Below are 15,681 nucleotides of genomic sequence, written 5' to 3'. Positions count from 1 at the left end.
ATACATCTTTTGACTGTGGAGTGATTTATTCTTATTAGTTAATGAATTAGTGACGTGTGCAAGATACGGCCGTATGGCATACGGGAATTCCACAATATACACTGCTTCACTGTGGGCTACGTAATTATGCAAAGCATATGAAACTCGGCGTAATGTTAGAGTCGGTTTATCGGCTAATTGTCGTATAATTTGTTTCGGGATAGTTTCGATAAAAGAAAAGTTACAGCCGTTCTCCGTAACCATACTCCCTCCGTAGACGGCCATGTATTGAAAGCAGACGGGAATTCTGTAACGTTTACAACTTCACTGCGAACTAACTAATTACGACAAGTAAATGAAACTCAGCGTTATGATAGAGTCGTTTTAGCGGCCAATTTCAGTACAATATTTTCGAAAATACCTGCATTAGATTGAGAGCTACAGAGCATTCGCGAGAAACTGGAGACGAAAACGCAGATGGCGTCTGACGCGGACGCCGGAAGAGAAGGTTCGAGTTTTGTGTCGACGCAGGGACACGATTCTGGGGGAAGTAGCCCTTAACAGCTTCGCTGTAAAAGCAGAAAAAAAGAGCAGGGAGAAGATTGATACGACGAGATCCACTACAGGCATAGGCAGCGGTACAAGGTAGATAGAGAAGATTAAAGAGATGCATACAAGAATGCTAAAAGGGGGGAGGGGGGAAGCATTGATAACATACCTGAGTAGCTGTAGCTGTAGACATACAAAGGCGCAATAAAATGTTCACAGGCGTTGGAGCGTTTACTTTTCTTTATAGCAATATCTATTTCTACGATGATAAAGTGATGTCTTCCGAGTGGTCTCCGGTAGCCTGAAAGTGCGTTGAACAGAAATGGTCCTATGCTAACCTAAAGGAGCAATGTTTTTGCATTATAAAGTGGTAAGATTTACTTGCAAGAATATAGTGTAAAGTATGCTTGAAGACTGCGAAACATGAAGAAGCCTGCGAATACAAAATGTCCCGAGCAGGCAGGAGCGCGCCAATTTTGCGTCTATTCGCGAGCTTCTTTCACGCTCGGAAAAGCACCTTTATGTAGCTCGTATTGAGCAAGAGATAGCTGTATCGGGAGTTTTTCATTTTGCTCTACAATTTTCTCGTTGACATTTCTCATCTAATTATAATATTTGAGAAGTTCATTAATAAATTAAGGCTAATTATGTAATTAGGTGGAATGCAAAAACAAATAATCTGAGTATCTCCAAGCAACGGCAAACAACATTACCTTGGTTCTGTCCAGCTGCGTGGCATCTGCATATTTTGAAATCTTGGCGCAGGATAGTTGGGACAGCCTGAATAACTTAGACACGTATGGGATGATCATTTTTAAGATTTCGGGAATATTTAAAAATGGCCTGTGGCAGATAACATAACTCTCGCCCTTTTTTATTTATTTATTTACTCTCAAGATCGAGACATTACAGAGAGCAGTGGGTAAAACAGACAAAAAATATAGAACAAGATAATACAAATATACAATGATTGGGGAGTATTGAAGGCATTTGTATCTGTTGCTGAAGCAATGACGGCGGGAATGTGGTTCCAGTCGCAGCTTGTGGCGGGAACGAATGAGTTAAACTAGAAATTCTTGTGGCAATGAGGTACACTGACCTTGTAACGGTGGTCCATGCGATGGGAAATATATACGGGCTGTAAGAACAATGAGTCTCATAAGATAGGGTTAATATGATAAATTTTATGGAAAAGACAGAGACGGGACGTTTCCTGGTGAAGTGACAGGTCAAGAAAATAGAGAGAGGATTTCATTAGGGTAACACAAGCTGTTCGTGAATAGTTCGATAGAATAAAGCGTACGTAGCAATTTTGGATTGCTTCGATAGAAAGGACGAGGGAATCAACACGGGGATCCCAAATAGAGGACGCATATTCCAATTTAGGACGCACTAATGTTTTATAAAGTAGGCGTTTTAAGCTTCTAGGGGCAAGCCAGAAATTACATTTTAAGTAGCCAAGTGATCGATTGGCGCTATTGATCATGTGGTCTATGTGTACTTGCCATTAAAGTTTCTCGGTAATATGGATGCCTGGGTATTTGTGCGAGGAAACTTCAGACAGTGGAGTGTTGTTAAGAGAATAATTACAAGTTGGAAAATTACTAACTTGCCGAGAAATTATCATTACTTCACATTTGGTTACATTCAGTTTCATCAGCCAAGTATCGCACCATGCAGAAACCCTGTTTAGGTCTGCCTGAAGGATGACACTATCAGTAGTTGATATTTCGCGGTAAATTACGCAATCATCAGCGAACAACATTATGGAGGAGGAAACGTTATTGGGTAGGTCGTTTATGTATATCAGGGAGAGTAAAGGTCCCGGAAGTGTCCCTTGAGGGACGCCGGATGTCACAGGAGAGCTGCTTTAAGCCCTTAACTTACACGAACTGCGTGCGAGAGGACAAGAAGCATTCGATCCATTGTAAGATATTAGTATCCAAATTGAGTACGCCGAGTTATAAGAGTAAGATCCTACGGCAAGCGGAGTAGAAGGCTTTTGCAAAATCGATGAAGTTGCGGTCGAAGAATAAGCAACGGTAAAGTCCAGCAAATAAGTCATGGGTAAAGGAGAGGAGTTGTGTTTCGCACGAATAAGTTTTCCTGAAGCCGTGTTGATGCACATTAAAGAAGGTGTTTTCTTCAAGGAATGTCATTAAATGACTGTAGATGATGTGCTCTGTTAATTTACAAGGTATACTTGTCAAGGAAATTGGGCTACAGTTGCCAGGAGAGTGTACCTGCATTGCGCAAGGGAACCACTTTCCCAACCTTCCTATCGCTCGCAAGTTCACAGGTATCTAGTGACTGCGCAAAAAGCATCGACAACATTACGGGAGAACAAGTTTTAGTATTTGTCAAGAACTTTGGATTGATAGCATCTTCGCCTGCTGAATAAAGTTTGTTTTTCTATTAACATATTGATTCCAGCCGAGTCAATAATAATGGAATCCATTCGAGGAAAATGATATTGAGCAAGCATGGGAAGTGAGGTTGGTTCAATATCAGTAAAGGAAGATGAAAATACGTCGTTTAACAAAGAACAGCAATTAGGTCTTTAAACGATTGCACCATATTCACCAATGAGCTCAACTGCCGTGTCGCTATCGCCTTTCACCATCTTCCAGAATTTGTGGGGATTCCTAATAAGAGGGAAGTGTTGTTTTAAAGAATAAAGCCTTGGCTGATGACAGCGCATCAGCGTAGTCATTCACCGTGATGTGATAAGCTACCCAACGAGAAGCGCTGTGAGATAACCTAGCCTTTCTGTAAAGACATTTTGTTCTTTTTTTTAATTGAAAAGCTGTTTCAGGGATGGCGTGATTACATAATTCTAGTCCTTGAGCTGAATTATTCGAAGAGTTGGACATTGCTAGCACGATAAATCGAAACACATATTCAACTATTTCACAAAAATTCACTAATTATCTTCTTAATTGATTACTTTATGGCACTATTGACCACCACCGTCTTGCCCAATCCCTTATGTCTTTCGGCGCTTGGTGCAAAACGCGGCAAATGAACATCAACTGTAGTAAAACAGTCGTGATGTCATTTCCCAATTGACAAAGCTACATCTCGTTCAATTGTTCTCTGGATGGCATTCAACTTAAAAGAGTATGTCAGTATAAATACTTAGGTGTCACTTTAACCGAACATCTTTCATGGTCTAAACATATTGAATATGTAAATGGGAAAGCCCTAAAAATGATTTTATTTGCGCCGCACTTTAGCTAAGACCCCCCGCGATACTAAAGTGCTATTATATAAAACGCTAATTCACCCTGTTCTAGAATATGCATCTGTCGTTTGGTTCCCCTACAAACAATGCAAAATAAGCTCGCTCAATAACATTCAACAAAGATATATCCGTTTCATTTGCCAAAATTACAGCCGCCCTTTTTCACCAACACAAGCTCAACAATCTTTGAACATCAAGCCATTACTTTCACGCTATCGCACTGAAGCCTTCAAACTTTTGTATGCAATAAATAACTCCACCTCTGGTTTTTCTGATTGTAACTATATCACATTCACTAACGAAAGTTGTACCCATAGCTCTCACGCCCTGAATATAACACCTATTTACGCCCGTACTAACACATTCAAGTACAGTTTTTTTCCACGTACAATAGAGCTTTGGAATTCTCTACCCGGTAACATTCGTTCACTATCATTAAAATATTTTATAGCTACCAGTGGTAAGCACTTCGCTAACATGTAAATCACTTCTTTTTTGATCATTCATCTTTTTGTGTTTATGTGTTTTTATAATGCATAATGTATAGTAATGTATAATGTTCCCACTCCTGCTATAGCCCTATATTGGGCTGCAGTATATGTAAATAAATGAAATAAATAAAACTATTGCCATTTACGAATTGTATCCGGTGAGTCTGCGAGACTTATCCACTTGAAATGAATATCTAAGATGATAGCAGCTTCAGGATATTACTTTCCAAAGTGTGGGACAAAATGTATGAGCATTCGGGTTATTTTTGTGCTTCAATGCATAAAAAAGCATTTTGTTAAGAAAGTAAGTGGAACCACAGTGCATTTTTACGGCAAGTTTGATAGCGTGTATCACCAAACTGGTAATGTGCATCCTGTAAATTCATTTCAAGTGGATACGCCTTGCATGCTCACCGGCTACAAATCGTAAATTGCATTATGCGCCGTAAAGTAATTATTTAAGAAGTTGATTAGCGACTTTTTAATTAGTTGTATACGTGTTCAGATTTCTCGCGCAAGTAATGTCTGCCTCTGAATAATCCAGCTGGAGGACTAGAATTATGTCACTTGCAAATGGCGATCTTTAACGATTCCGGAAAACTTAAATACGATTGCTCCGTATACGAAGGCATAAATATCCTGAAGTTATATGAAGTCATAACTTCACCAAAATATCTTGAAGCAACATTCGGAGCTCTCTGCAAACATGCATGAAGGCGCGGACCAAGATGCGAGAAACCGCTGATTCATAGAGCGATATCATCCGCATACATAGTTGTTATGCCCATTCGGAAGTCACAGTCCTGACAGTCACAGTCACAGACGGCGATAAAACGCTGCCCTACGGGACACCACGAGTGCGGCAGTCACTTTTTCCACGCGCACTTTCATCCGGCGCTCCGATTAGAAAAAGAAAGTGCAAAAAACTAAGCAGATGCGCAGTCGCAAGAGAGGCGGAAAAACAAGCATTCCACTCCACAACAACACTGTTCAGATAGGTATACAAGGTAAATATACCTGGTAGCGAAGCTTCCATAGGAGCCCATACGTTCAAAACATGGCGGTCCATCGCCGGTTCATGGGGCTTAGCGCCATCTGTATGTGGTGGGAAGACTTCCGGCGGAAGAAAAAATAACGTGACGCCATGTCCGTTAAAAGCAGAAGTGACGTCATTATGTTTTCTAAGGCGCGAAATTTGTTTTGTTGTTCTTCCTTCGGAGCTACATATTCAAATGCCCCGCCATTCGACTGATGGGCGTTTCGAGCTTTCAGCGTGGAAAGCGATGCAGGAAAAGGCCAGCCGTACGGTTGTCAAAATCGCATCCCTGCACAGAACATACTTTCTTTGGAGGCCGACGAAAGCTTTAGGTGTAGAGTGCTGATCCTATTGTCGGATGCCAAGCCCGTCGGCCAGCGCAGTCGCACGAAAACGTCTACACAATTATCTGGCGGTCGTAACTCACTACTTTTGACTGAACAGATTAAGAAGCAATGAAGCTACCCGCGTCACCAAATTCAGACAAACTTCGACAAGCAAGAAAGCACAAGTTGTGAGGGGGGCGTATTTCAACAAGTGATACGAGTGCGCCTTTCTGCCCATTTCAAGACGTGCATTGCACTGCGAGTGATAGTGGCGTCAACGCCCCCTGTAGCGATGGGCGCTGAAAATAAATGCATTTATTAATAATAATAAAATTAAACGTATTTTCTTAACTCATCACGAATATATAATATAGTCTAGGAATTTTATTTTCGTTGAATGAATCAAACTGTCTCGTTTGAATTAAAAAAACGCGTTTTTCTTTCCCAATGTTTGTTCCCTCCAAACATAGTCGCGCTTCAATCGCTGCTCCCATAACCCCCCATGCTGATGTCGGTGACAATCTGTACTGAACCGCTTTTCGCCCGAAGCTTCGCGACCTATTTGAATCGACCTTGAGGTATATGAGACAATAAGCGCGAGAGAAATGAAGGAAATAAAAGAAAAGAACAATGCCGCGTATTTGTACAGAGAAGCGTTGGCAGGCTGGGTGTAACCGAAAAGAGGACATTCTCATAAGGTGTAGTTTAAAAACAAATAAATGGCAGTTTCAATTACATGATCGCACAAGTCGGAACAAGGTAACACTTGTTCCTGCAAGGTCTGCTTTAACGCGCCCCAATCTGAGGGTGGAAAGTAGTCGCATGCCATTCAGGTTAGAACTGTCGAGCCGTAAAGAAAGGCGGCGCATAGACTTGCAAGAACTTTAATAACATTTTCTCAGCACTGCCTCTATTTGCTTTGCAAGTGTCTAATGAGTTGCCGGCGCACGACCGTACCTTTGTTTTTCCTTCTTCTAATAAAAGTGTGTTTTCTCGATACGAGTCATTAAATGCGACAGCGTCTGCTTGTGAAGAGTGCAATCACGAGCACAGGCGACTGCTTTAATTCTTTTGATATGATTCGTGTATGAGAGAATAGAGGAATGTTCGATAAAGGTATTGACATCACTAACAGATAATTAAAGAAGTAAAGGTGCCAGAACGGAACGGCGGGGAAAATACTGACCTGCAATCTTCGATATTTGTTTTGATTCAGATTTATAAACAAGATCAGCACATGCCTTCTTCCAAGCTGCGGAAATATGGCTCATCGAGTAGAGTTCTCACATAAACTGGTTGTTCAATGAAGACTGAAACTGGTGCTTTGAAATTTTTATTTCTGAAAATTAATATTCCGCACTTTTATCTCTTTCTATACGTTCCCCGGCAGGTATTACCGAATCATGACTGGAAGCTTATCACTGTCGTTGAAAATAAAGTGTACAGCCATTGCATCCTACTGGTGCTAACATATGGGGCAGAAACCTGAAGGCTAACAATTCGAAGCTCGAGAACAAGTTAAAGACCGCACAAAGAGCGATGGAACGAAAAATGTTAGGCGTAACGTTAAAGCACAGGAAGAGAGCGATGTCTGCAAGGTTCTGCAAGCTTGCCTCTCATGAACTTCCTGAATTCACTATCAAATGTAGCTAATTTTAACGACTATATTTCCACGAAAGTCGGCAATCATGCAACATTCATTTGACTGAAGCCGTTTAAATCAAATTTATCGTGGACACGTCAGCCGCTTTTTCCCCCTTCAAAAGTAACTATTTCATTAATGAGCGCGATCCTTAAGCATATCACTTCCCAGTCTAGAAAATTATGCGGATCCCACGCACTGTGGGAATCGATGTAAGCGAAGCTCTCTCTGTTGTTTGCTTTGATTGGCACTATTCAGCGGTGATGGTGACAGTCAATGTTTCATTTCTTTAGCGTTTCACATCATTAACATATCATTAACATCAATTCTTTGCAAATTACATGAACATATCTATTCTGCCTTCGTCAGTCACCTTGAATCCAATTCAATTTTTACAATCAGCATGGTTTAAATCATTTTTGTGAAACGCAGTTAATCGCTTTTACTAATGACCTTTTTGCAGCTTTGGACCATTTCCCCGTCATTGATTGTATATTCATTGATTTCGCTAAAGCATCTGATACCTAGTCTCATCCTCTCCTGCTTTTTAAACTTGGCAAACTAAACATAAATGATGCCGTCTTAAAATGGACTGAATGTTTTTTTTTTTTCATGATCGCACTCAGTACGTGACAGCTATTGACCATTACTCTAATCTTTCATGAGTAAGGTCAGGTGTTCCTCAAGGAATTGTAGTAGGACCTCTCCCCTTCTTAACCTATATTAATGATCTCCCTGACGTCGTAACTTAGCTGTAAGGCTGTTCGCTGAGGACCGTGTTATATACAGAGAAATTTCTAACCCTTCTGATACTACGGTTTTTCAGAATGACATCAATAGAATTTCTGCATGCTGCGACACTTGGCTCATCAAACTTAATACATACAAATGCAAGACAATGAAAGTAACACGAGTTCCTTCCCAAGCTAACCCGCATCCATTTGTTCTTAATGGCTCTCCTTCAGCCTTTTGTCTTTGTGTATAAATATCTTGGCGTACCCATCAGCAGTGACCTTTCATGGAAAACGCATATCGAACACATATCTAACAATGCTAATCGCATGTTTGGTTTCCTTCGCCGTAATCTTTCCCTTGCTCCGATTGCTTTAAAATTACTTTTGTATAAAACAGTCGTTCGAACTAAGATGGGATATGTGTCTTCCGTATGGGACCCTAATACAACGTCATTGATCTGTTCAGAATCGTTCAGCTCGTTTTATTTTGACTAACTACTCTTGTACATCTGGTGTCAAACTTATGAAAAGAACCCTAGACTTTCCAGATTTTTTCGTGCGGCGTCAGTTTTCTCGGCTATCCACTTTCCATAAGATATATTACGCAAACGAATCACTCAAACAAAGTCTCTTCACTGGTCCAAATTACGTATCATCGCGCATTGATCCTCGATTCAAAGTAGGCATCCCAAGTTGCAGAACTAACCAGTATCTTTATTCTTTTCCCCCCAAGACCAGCTCAGACTGGAACCACCTGCCCGCCTCCTGCATCGTCTCCATTCCTGAACCTGAAGCTTTCAAATCTGCGCTTCTCCATTACCTACGTTAAAATTATCCTTTTTTGTTGATATGTATGCATATTTACTACTCCTATCTGTAACGCCTCAACGGCCCTAATAGTAACTAAATAAAATAAAAAAAAACTAAACAAAAGTTTAGTCCAATACGAGAGTGGTGAGCCGATGACAAATGTTACCTTGCGTGCACCACTGCTGTTTGCATAATACACAGAACACACAGGGAGGCGTGTTAGCTTGAGGCGTTGTTGAGCGCCATTGTTTAGAACCTATGAGATTGTTGAGCCTTGTCATGGCCTCACGTGCACATCGCATCGCGGCAGAAGTGTTGACAGAATTATGGGGCTGCACGTGCCAAACCACAATCGGATTATTAGGCACGCCGTAGTGGCGGACTCCGAAAATTTGGACCACTTGAGGTTCTTTAACGAGCATCTAAATCTAAGTGCACGGGTGTTCTCGCATTTCGCCCCCAACAGTGATTAGATGCTAAAGAAAGCTCACTCAAAAAAGAAAGAAAGAACGTACATTTGCTTTAAATATTAGCTGAAACACCGTGGGCCCCCAAGACTGCACAGCGGCGCCGACATACCAAAAATTCAAGAGCTATACACTTTCCGATTACTGGTATTTATCAAACCAGCATTTCGTGTGCGAATGTAGCCTTATAGTCCAGGGACCTGTACCACCCACGGGCACTGTGTCGGAGCTCATATTTCACGTGACTGTACGTATGTCAGCATTAATTGTCACAAAACCACAGTATTCTCTTCTTTAGGTCTTAAGATTAGACAGCCAAAATATATGCAGCAAAACCCTCATCATAATACTTCAGTGCCTTTCGTTCTAACGTACATATCCGCGCTGCTTCATATGTTATAAAGTACTGAAAATATATCCAATGCTTTCCCCCAGGCAACTGTTTTTATTCCTAATGACACCAGGAGACCGAGCCTGATGCCCTCAGAAATCTAATCGGTAGAGCGCACCATGCTCTCGCACACCTTGTGTGATATACCGTAGCGCTGAGGTGCTTCTTGTGTAATGTAGGAGAATCGATTGTAAAGGCACGGTTGGGCACATTTGTTTAAGTTCACGAACTTCATTTGTGTCATGAAAACCTGTCCAAGCTTTCGCACTTGCTTTATAAGAAGCCTACTGCACCATCAAATATGCCGGCTCCTTTTAACGGCCCCAAATAAAACTATATATGAAACCAATCCAAATATTGGTGACATCATTTTATCTTTCGATGGTTCAGATTGGTAACCTTTAGATGCGGAGTAAGTTGAGAAGTTGTGTGGGTAATTAACGAAGCTACGGTAAATAACTTTTCAATAATTGATCTTAGGTGGCTAAAGCAAATGAGTAGTTTGTTGCCCGTCCTCGAGAATATCTAGCCGAGCGAAAAAGTTTTGATTAAACATGCTTTTGTAAGAGCTATCCGAACAAATGTGTTGCAATTAAACGCTCTCTTAAAGCGTAACTGACGCAGAAAAATCAGTGAGGTTAACCTGACCGCACTTAACCTTTTGATAATGTCATCAATGGTATGGCTCCGTCAGCATGTTCCTTGTGGCCAGTCCATTTTCGATTTTTATTAACGGTGTTTATTCGAAGGCAAGCAGTTCCTTATGCAAAATAGAAGTGAGGCGTGCAGACAGGACACAGGAGTAGAGAAGTGGACAACACGAACGCCGACTATCAACTGAAGGGAGCACTAAGGCGAAAAATGAAAGAAGACACAAAACTCATCTGCGCATGCTCAGGAATGGTAACATCACGTGTCAATCGGGTACACGTGCTGATCTACGTGAGAGATAACTGTTAAGGCACTTAATCTCTTCCTTATGTAAAGTAATCGAAGGCTGACTCACGCACGCACTTCCACCATTATAGATATGCCATGCCTCTACCATAAGACGCGTATCTTCATTCTTATGCCTGTACAGTATCGCGCATTCATCTAACTTTGGCTTGCAGTTACAATCTCGGCAATGTAGCGAAAGATTAGAAGGCGATCCACCAGTTAACGACCCTTTATGCTCCATTAGCCTCTGATTGATACACCGTCCCGTTTGCCCTACGTAGAACTGGCCACAGATAAGGGGAATTTGATATACCACACACATACGACATTCTGTAAAACTGTTGTTCTTATTGTGCTTCACTGGACAAATATCTGTTCGTTTTTTGCCTTTAACCCGCTCCTTTTTATTCTGTACGGCAGCGCATATCTTACCTAGCTTATTGGGAGCAGTGAAAGCAACATTAACATCATATCTACTAGCAACTTTTTTAAGCCTGTGCGACACTGAATGAATATACGGAATAGCCACTACTCTTTTTTTTGCGATTACTACTTTCGGTAATTACGTCCGTCCCCCTCGAAACCGACTTCTTTAGGCGCTCAGCTACAGTGGCCACCGCTACATTAGGATAACCTGCTTCTAATAGGCGCCGGTCCTGCGCATTAAAACTGGCGCTCATTTTGTGCATGCAAGATCTTGTGAGGGAAGACTTAAGGCACGACATGGCAATTCCGTTTTTTACTAATTTAGAATGCTTGGATTGAAAGTTTAGCAACGGCTTCGAAGATCTTGGGGAGTACTGCCAACAAACATGATTATGTTCGAAGATCAAGGAAATGTCAAACTGAATTACGCGTCGCTGAGGTAATTCCTTGGTAAACTTTAATCCTCCCCCATAAAGTTTAAATTGCTCACTTACTGAGGTAGCAGCCGAGTCTAATTCTTCCCTATTGCAGAAAATCAGGTAATCATCAACGTAACGAAATATCTTGATAACGCTATCACCTAAGGCTTTCTCTAAGCAGTTGTCAACCTTACTCAGGTAAATGTTGCTAAGAATAGGGGCAACCTTTGAGCCAATGCAAATGCCTGATTTCTGCAGAAAAACGCCATCTCTCCACCCAATCAGCGTCGACTTCAAGTACATTGAAAGAATTTCTAGAAAAGCTCCCGTGGAAACACCGCATCTGTCAATAAAAGCCGACTCTTGCACTTGTTCTTTAATGCACTCATTTACGGAATTTAGCAACCCGTCATGCGGCAAGGAATAATACAGGTCTTCGATATCCATACTAAAAGCTGTACAGTCACCCGGATTCTCGTCTCTTAAATAGTGAACTAGCGCCTGAGAATTACGTAGGCAAAAGGGATCTGAAAAAATTAGTGAAGCTAGGCAGTTCTGTAGGTAACCAGCGACACAGACCTGCCACGTCCCTTTCTCTGACACTATAGCACGATAAGTAATTTCTTGTTTATGGGTCTTGGCCGAGAAAAACAGTTCTAAGTTGAGGGATTTAGCTTTCTTGACATTACAAACAAGTCTATCAAGATTATGTCTTGACAAGAGGTCAACCGCACGTTGCTTAACTACCGAAGGCTTGAGTTTGACTGGTTGCAAATTCTTTTCTATGGCTGAAATCGCTTTTTCTGAAAACACGTCATCTGGCATAATTACGAAATAACCTTCCTTGTCAGATATTACAGGTCTAAGTTTATGCTCCACAAGGTAATCAACTAACGGTCGGACAGGGTCAGGCGTCTTAAAAATGGAATTAGATTGTTTAAGGCTAGCAATGCAATCCGAAATACAGCGTGAGCGTTCTTCTTCCGGAACAAACCTGGTTATGCAGCGCGGTAAGCTTAAAACTTCAACGGGTTTTATGTTTGGCTTAAAACAGTGCTTAGGGCCTAAAGCAAGGGTTCTTCTATGGTTATCACTTACTATGGCGTCTCCAAGAACCAGTACATTATTTGACGGTGAGATATTAGAAAGGTGTTTCCTCTTACTTTGTTGAAGCTCCGGAAGTTTCATCCTCCATAGGAAGTCCGCATGTTGCATGGCTAACTTATTCCAATCGTTGTAAGGGCGGTTCCAAAGGTGACCGTCTCCCAGGGCCGCGCAATGGACCCTTAGACACTCCTGGTAGAACCTAACTTGGCGCCATGATTCAGCGGAAAGAATAGCTCCAATCCTCCTGGCATGCCCAGTTGATGGTTGAAGAAAGCCGCACATCATTTGAACTTCCAATGGGACGACACAATTACGACTAAACCACGACATGCTTCTAGCGCGGAACATACATATCGCAATTAAGGAAGCTAACGAAGCAGGATTGTGCAGATAAGTAGGGGAACAAGGAAAAGGGCTCAGAGTACTAGAAATGAAGCTTAGAACGACAGAAAGCTGAGCTAGTTGGTAAGGATTCATTATGCAAAATAGAAGTGAGGCGTGCAGACAGGACACAGGAGTACAGAAGTGGACAACACGAACGCCGACTATCAACTGAAGGGAGCACTAAGGCGAAAAATGAAAGAAGACACAAAACTCATCTGCGCATGCTCAGGAATGGTAACACCACGTGTCAATCGGGTACACGTGCTGATCTACGTGAGAGATAACTGTTAAGGCACTTAATCTCTTCCTTATGTAAAGTAATCGAAGGCTGACTCACGCACGCACTTCCACCATTATAGATATGCCATGCCTCTACCATAAGACGCGTATCTTCATTCTTATGCCTGTACAGTATCGCGCATTCATCTAACTTTGGCTTGCAGTTACAATCTCGGCAATGTAGCGAAAGATTAGAAGGCGATCCACCAGTTAACGACCCTTTATGCTCCATTAGCCTCTGATTGATACACCGTCCCGTTTGCCCTACGTAGAACTGGCCACAGCTAAGGGGAATTTGATATACCACACCCATACGACATTCTGTAAAACTGTTGTTCTTATTGTGCTTCACTGGACAAATATCTGTTCGTTTTTTGCCTTTAACCCGCTCCTTTTTATTCTGTACGGCAGCGCATATCTTACCTAGCTTATTGGGAGCAGTGAAAGCAACATTAACATCATATCTACTAGCAACTTTTTTAAGCCTGTGCGACACTGAATGAATATACGGAATAGCCACTACACTTTTTTTGCGATTACTACTTTCGGTAATTACGTCCGTCCCCCTCGAAACCGACTTCTTTAGGCGCTCAGCTACAGAAAAAGCGATTTCAGCCATAGAAAAGAATTTGCAACCAGTCAAACTCAAGCCTTCGGTAGTTAAGCAACGTGCGGTTGACCTCTTGTCAAGACATAATCTTGATAGACTTGTTTGTAATGTCAAGAAAGCTAAATCCCTCACCTTAGAACTGTTTTTCTCGGCCAAGAACCATAAACAAGAAATTCCTTTTCGTGCTATAGTGTCAGAGAAAGGGACGTGGCAGGTCTGTGTCGCTGGTTACCTACAGAACTGCCTAGCTTCACTAATTTTTTCAGATCCCTTTTGCCTACGTAATTCTCAGGCGCTAGTTCACTATTTAAGAGACGAGAATCCGGGTGACTGTACAGCTTTTAGTATGGATATCGAAGACCTGTATTATTCCTTGCCGCATGACGGGTTGCTAAATTCCGTAAATGAGTGCATTAAAGAACAAGTGCAAGAGTCGGCTTTTATTGACAGATGCGGTGTTTCCACGGGAGCTTTTCTAGAAATTCTTTCAATGTACTTGAAGTCGACGCTGATTGGGTGGAGAGATGGCGTTTTTCTGCAGAAATCAGGCATTTGCATTGGCTCAAAGGTTGCCCCTATTCTTAGCAACATTTACCTGAGTAAGGTTGACAACTGCTTAGAGAAAGCCTTAGGTGATAGCGTTATCAAGATATTTCGTTACGTTGATGATTACCTGATTTTCTGCAATAGGGAAGAATTAGACTCGGCTGCTACCTCAGTAAGTGAGCAATTTAAACTTTATGGGGGAGGATTAAAGTTTACCAAGGAATTACCTCAGCGACGCGTAATTCAGTTTGACATTTCCTTGATCTTCGAACATAATCATGTTTGTTGGCAGTACTCCCCAAGATCTTCGAAGCCGTTGCTAAACTTTCAATCCAAGCATTCTAAATTAGTAAAAAACGGAATTGCCATGTCGTGCCTTAAGTCTTCCCTCACAAGATCTTGCATGCACAAAATGAGCGCCAGTTTTAATGCGCAGGACCGGCGCCTATTAGAAGCAGGTTATCCTAATGTAGCGGTGGCCACTGTAGCTGAGCGCCTAAAGAAGTCGGTTTCGAGGGGGACGGACGTAATTACCGAAAGTAGTAATCGCAAAAAAAAGAGTAGTGGCTATTCCGTATATTCATTCAGTGTCGCACAGGCTTAAAAAAGTTGCTAGTAGATATGATGTTAATGTTGCTTTCACTGCTCCCAATAATCTAGGTAAGATATGCGCTGCCGTACAGAATAAAAAGGAGCGGGTTAAAGGCAAAAAACGAACAGATATTTGTCCAGTGAAGCACAATAAGAACAACAGTTTTACAAAATGTCGTATGGGTGTGGTATATCAAATTCCCCTTAGCTGTGGCCAGTTCTACGTAGGGCAAACGGGACGGTGTAACAATCAGAGGCTAATGGAGCATAAAGGGTCGTTAACTGGTGGATCGCCTTCTAATCTTTCGCTACATTGCCGAGATTGTAACTGCAAGCCAAAGTTAGATGAATGCGCGATACTGTACAGGCATAAGAATGAAGATACGCGTCTTATGGTAGAGGCATGGCATATCTATAATGGTGGAAGTGCGTGCGTGAGTCAGCCTTCGATTACTTTACATAAGGAAGAGATTAAGTGCCTTAACAGTTATCTCTCACGTAGATCAGCACGTGTACCCGATTGACACGTGGTGTTACCATTCCTGAGCATGCGCAGATGAGTTTTGTGTCTTCTTTCATTTTTCGCCTTAGTGCTCCCTTCAGTTGATAGTCGGCGTTCGTGTTGTCCACTTCTCTACTCCTGTGTCCTGTCTGCACGCCTCACTTCTATTTTGCATAATGAATCCTTACCAACTAGCTCAGCTTTCTGTC

The 15,681-nt window shown here is 41.8% G+C and overlaps 1 long non-coding RNA gene across 1 annotated transcript in view; it reads right to left on the bottom strand.

Annotated features, from left to right (window-relative positions):
* The window catches only part of LOC135911203 (uncharacterized), a 107,020-nt gene extending 93,852 nt beyond the window's left edge, over positions 1–13,168 (bottom strand). Inside the window, exon 1 of the long non-coding RNA XR_010567251.2 lies at positions 10,328–13,168. This is a non-coding gene — a long non-coding RNA (uncharacterized lncRNA). The remainder of the gene's footprint in view (positions 1–10,327) is intronic.
* Positions 13,169–15,681: the final 2,513 nt, after the last annotated feature.

Source organism: Dermacentor albipictus, chromosome 1 (assembly GCF_038994185.2).
Source record: "Dermacentor albipictus isolate Rhodes 1998 colony chromosome 1, USDA_Dalb.pri_finalv2, whole genome shotgun sequence".
Lineage (NCBI taxonomy): Eukaryota > Metazoa > Arthropoda > Arachnida > Ixodida > Ixodidae > Dermacentor > Dermacentor albipictus.
This window is presented reverse-complemented; position numbering and strand designations above follow the sequence as displayed.